This window comes from Diadema antillarum, unplaced genomic scaffold, assembly GCF_040938485.1.
Source record: "Diadema antillarum isolate AM-2024a unplaced genomic scaffold, OU_Dant_1.0 seq00000246_RagTag, whole genome shotgun sequence".
Taxonomy (NCBI): Eukaryota; Metazoa; Echinodermata; class Echinoidea; order Diadematoida; family Diadematidae; genus Diadema; species Diadema antillarum.
In genome coordinates, this window is record NW_027271290.1 from 342,343 (window position 1) to 348,265 (window position 5,923).

Here is a 5,923-nt window from a genome sequence, read left to right on the forward strand (position 1 = left end):
TACATATATATACACTTATGCCTTCTTTTCTACTAGTAGTATATACTCCAGGTAATCATATTCATGAAATCATGTAATAAGATATTTCTGTACATCTGCAGGGTGTCATGTACACGTATCAAATAGTTAAACGTACATGCAAGTTGTCGTGCTTGTGGAATAACTAAAATTTAGTCCTTTTTCTTTAATGTATTCATGGTCCATGAATACTTTGTTGAAATGTTTAAATTCCCACCAGCTAGGTGAGTATGACTGTGACAAAAATTAAAAGCATCGAGAAAGGAGCAGTTTAAAGCAACATTAACAACCTTTTATAGGGGAGATCAGGGCCCCGTTTCATGAAACTTGTTATCAATAGCAAGTTACTATAGTTGTTATAAGCTATATAGCGAAATCCTTGCATCTGATTGGCTGAGAGCAAATTTGTCATAGAAATGTGGCAGTTGTTACTGATAACAAGTTTCATGAAACGGGACCCAGGTGTTGTTACAGATTTTATTTTTTGAGTTCTATTAAACAAACAAAGACAAACATATTTATTTCATTTTCTCTATGAGAATAAATTCTACTTTCTATCAGTTGGAAGCAGCAAAAAACCTTGGTACTTGGTAGCTAGGCAAACGCATGAACTGCTAATAAATGCGGAATCAATACACATGAAATTTGTAATAACTTCACCCAATGTTGGGGCAAGTTTTGACAGCACATGGTGTACTTTGTTACACTTTAGAAAGCATGCATAAATCGAGTAAAAGCAGATCTAACGAGGATTGATATATTATGTTAATGAATTATTAAGTATAATACCTGTGTGCATGTGAATATTCGTGTATACGTATGTTTGTGTGTGTGTGTGTGTGTGTGTGTGTGTGTGTGTGGAGTGTGCATGCACTGTCTTGTGCACTTTTATTATCTCTTATGGGATGATATACATTAAAATAATATAGGGCCTATAGACGGATATCACCTAGATTTACATCAACAATATTGATCATAAATGAATTAGATAAATCTAATTTTGTTAACTGTTTACCACAGTGCAAGCTTACTTTTCATTGAAATATAAATGTAATGAAGTATCGAACAGCGATAAATAAATCATGCGACAGGATTGTCTCGTGAAAACAGCGGTGGCGATTGGCCCCTACTCTCACCAGCACAGGCAGTCGAAAGTCTGGTGTAGATAGATGATCCTCCCGTAGACCTTTCCCAGCATCGTGGAAACATCGGACATAATATGTCCGTAATCTTGGCAAACACAAACAGTTTCTCGTGTATTTCGATACAAGCAAATTCATAACGACGTCATAAAAGATAACGAAAGCCAAACCACGCCTAAGTTATCCAAACTTATCAACGTTCTCATGGATTGAGGGCAACGCTCGTCGAAGGGTCGCTTTAGTTCAGTACAGCAGCCTACTCGCTCTTTGCAGGGAGGTGCTAGAGAAGGAGAGACAACTACTGCTCTCCTTTGAAGTCATGTGCAGCACCGCCGAGGTTATGCGTTGAACTACAGGTGTTGCCCAATTGCTTTGAGAAAAGAGAGCATCAATAATCGGGAGTAGCGCCCTCACATCTGGAAATACTTGCCCCTACTGCAATTCGCTCTCTCTTTCAATGTGATGGCAACAATGAATTTGTGTACCTTGAATAGGAGCAGCGAATTAAAATGCAGTGTAAAACTGACAATTTTAACAGCAAATAGTTTAAAAGCACTCTGGGACACGCTTTAGCGGAGTACTTTATTTGAAAGATCAAAAATATCCCAAATTAAAAGATAGAAAACTAACATGCGGCAATGTGCGCATTATAGAAAAATATTAGGTTTTTATTAGGGCCTAATTTTCATTTCATTACGATTTGCGCATTACGAAGAAACTAGAAATACATGTTTATAATATTGAATTCTTTCCTAAACTATTCTAAATCAATTCGAGTATTTCATTTAAAATTTTACGGTGAAATAAAGCTTGTAATTCAACGAAAGGTGAAATGCGTTCTTCGTCTCCGAACTTCGTCTTGCAACTAGAGCGGTGGCGAGCATGACTTAAAAGCATAGCGGAATGCTAGACATCCCATTGTAACGCCTTGAACCCAAACATGTGTTTGCATGAATTACGAAGAGTTGCCACTCTATCTCTGTAACACCTCCCTGCTCTTTGCTAGTCGTACAGTGCGAGTGTACACCACAGAACTGTGTAAGAGTTCGTGTACACGACGCGCGTCAAGATGCCATGCCATGTATGGAACGCCATGCCACCGCCGCATGCGCCTCGTTTTCTTGATGAAGAACAAGAAGGAAAAAGAAAAGTAATAACACTGGGCAACGTTCGGCGTTAAAGGGATGGCACAGTATTGGTGGAGATGAGAATTGGGCTTTTAACTTTTTGCGAGATACCAAGAAAACACTTATGAAATAGTACAGAGCATACCATTTTATGAGGAATTCAAAGTTTATTTGATGAAAGTCGGGTTTGGAATGACTGACACATCCAAAAACAAAGTAAAACAAAGCGATCGTAATAAAACGTGGGTCCCACACTTTATTAGAATCGCTCTGTTTTGGATATTTCAGCCATTTCAAAACCAATTTTCATCAAATAAACGTTGAATTCCTCATGGAATTACATGCTCTTTCATATATTTTATAAGATGCTTCTCATTATCTCACACACACAAAAATGTTAGAAACCTGAAATTAGGTCTGAACCAAAAACTATACGATCCCTTTAACCTCTAAACAGCCGTTTCAGTGAATAACAGATAAGTAAATTCATGCATCAGCTGAAATGCAGCACTCGGTTTACTTTTTTTCCTTCTCTCTTCTCGTCTCTCTTCTCCCCTTCTCCCTCTTTCTCACTCCCTCATTCATGCTTTAATCAACTTATATCTTGGTCCTGAAATCAAAATTCAATTTTAAAAACGAAATGTTAGTTATACAGTTCTCTATTTTCTCCTTGTTTATGAATTTCTTAAAAGCTACTTGCTCATTCATCATTATCATTCTTTCTTTGTGTGTTTGGGTCTTTCCATATCTCATATCTTATTTTTCATTTCATGTTTAAGTTGACTTATTTGATGTGGAAAATGAGGTAAATAAGCAGGTGAGAGTCAGATCCTTCAAAGTTACATAATAATTATAAGAAACCTGTGTGCGCATTTTTATCAATTTTCTTACCACACATCGACAATAGTTTCACTATAGCCATGAAAAACATATAAGGTGGCAAATGTGAAGATGTCATGCATACTATAATATACTGTACACAAATATTATACTGAACAAATCTCCGCTCGTAAAGAAAGAGTGAGGGGGAAGCAGTATATTATATATATATATATATATATATATATATATATATATATATATATATATATATATATATATATAATGTATATATATATGTGTGTGTGTGTGTGTGTGTGTGACCTTACATCACAAAACAAACTAAAAGTCGCCAGATATGGATTTTGAGTTAAGAGCAGATTATGAAAGAGCAGACTGTAAGCTTTAAAATGAGGTATAGCTCAATTGAAATGGACTCTCCTAACCTATCTAAATATTAGAAAGAAAACACACACTCTGGAAAAGTGTGAACCGAGAAAAGAGGCTCTGAAGTACAGGGTCTAACTGTCTATTCAAGCGTGTAATCTTTACCAAGCCGTGCTATCTGTGCGATGAATGGGACAAAAAATAGGATGGAAACCACTGGAGAAACAATAATGAAGGGATTATCAGATTAGGTCAAAATTTATCAACACATACTGTTTATGAATAATGCCAACTTTCAAAGCAGTAGCTTTATCCCTTCAAAAGTTATTTGACTTGAAAGTGAATAGTGTGCAAGTGGTTATCAAGAAATGAAAAGGGGCCTCTAAGACATACCTGATCTCCCTACGCCAAAGAAAATGGTTGTAGAAAAATTGCTGAAAATGCACCTTCATATTCATTTTGTGATTCCAAACTTGAGAATAATGTAGAAGAAGGATATCAGCTTTTTCAGAATATATGAAAAACTTAATATTGACTTGGTTGACCCGTTTCACCTTTTTTGAGTCCTCACGTAAAATCAAGGGATGCGACTTATTGTTTGTTTTGTGATGCACGATCACATAATATATGTATAATATATATATGTATATATATATATATATATATATATATATATATATATATGAAATACCGAAACATATATATTGTGTGTGTGTATGTATGTATGTGTGTGTGTGTGTGTGTGTGTGTGTGTGTGTTTGTTTGTGTGTGTGTGTGTGTGTGTGTAAGGGCGCCTCCCCTTTACGGAATTCCTTGATCCTGAAGGGGGAGAGGGAACGATTTTCTTTGCCTCAAATCATTCTAGGTAGAGTTAAATACACGCAAAAATGGTGAGGGTGCAGTCACTAAAACTCAACGACCCTTTTAACATCAGCTTAAAATACAATTAAAGAGAACATTCTGAGACGCGATTACAGCACGACGCCAGTCCTTCTGTGAGATGACACAAAACTACTCAAAAGATCAGGAGACCATTGCATGAATCATAAAACTTTGTTTTCGGTTGTACGATTCATGGGCGGTAAGACTCGTGCATGGGTAAACATAGCTCGTGACGTTCACCCATTTGCTCTTGGCTGTCCCTTATACGTGATTATCTCACTCAGTGTGAGATTATCTCATCTCATTGTTATCATACCGTCGTTCAATATTCATTTGAAGCAAACATAATCACAAGTAAGATGACTTTATCTATGATGATAATTATAGCAGCAGCATCATTTCCACGAACTATGCAGTTATGGCACTCTTCCTATTTACAAGAATCATTAGGATTCATTGTGAAAAAAAAAAAACACAACCTACGAGATCATTATAAAATCAATGATAAGGATGGTCATGATTACAACCAAGAACAATGAAAACCGAAGATGATGATATAAAGTACACCGACAGTTTATACCAGTGTCGTTATATATCACTGATGTTGACAAGAGCCGATGACGTCAGCATCAGATGTAGTTGGCTCAGCAGTTATGAACAGAGATGTTTCTTATCCAGAGATGCCAGACGGCTCTGAGCAGTATTAAAAGCACAATGGGCGCCATCTGTTCAACGAGCCGGGGACCAATTGATTGTCCGAGGTTCGACGAATCAGGTGAGTCAATGTGAGATCGCATTATTTCTATTGGTTACCATGCTTCCAACAGAAAACATGTCGTAAACACACTTATAATCAGAGTCTCGCTGGTCCCCGTTCTTCATTTATCTCATACATCTTGGCTCGTCTCCATCAATCTCAGACGGCAGGTAAGAAAGAGACATTAATTGACATACTGTAATGCGATATTAGCTGTAGGTATTTCCACGTGATGGAATTAATTCAAAGCGTTATTCCAGTTTAGATTTTTGTTTATTTATTCATTCATTCATTTATTTATGTGTCTATATTTATTTATTTGTTTATTCATCCTTCTATATTTCTATCTATTGAATGTTATTATCATTTATTATTCATTATTATTATTATTATTATTATCATTATCATTATTATTGTTATTGTTATTATTATTACTACTACAACTACTACTACTACTACTACTACTACTATTATCTTCATCATCATCATTATTCACCGAGGTTCTTATTTTGGTGACAAGGTTTGCCATTACGTATTCATCTGATCATTGGTGTGGATGTGATGTTGGTGAATTTCACTTTGTTGATTCTTTCAACAGTCTGAATAATGACATATTGAATACAGTCCGTGTATACCATGATCAGTTCAGTTCAGATTAGTTCAGTTTGACATTTATTTCCATCTATCCAACAAAAATTGAAACAAAATACACAACACGATGCAATTACATACATTGTTTTTGTCATTTTGCAGCAAATATAAGGATCACAGAGCTGAAAAATACTTAAGTA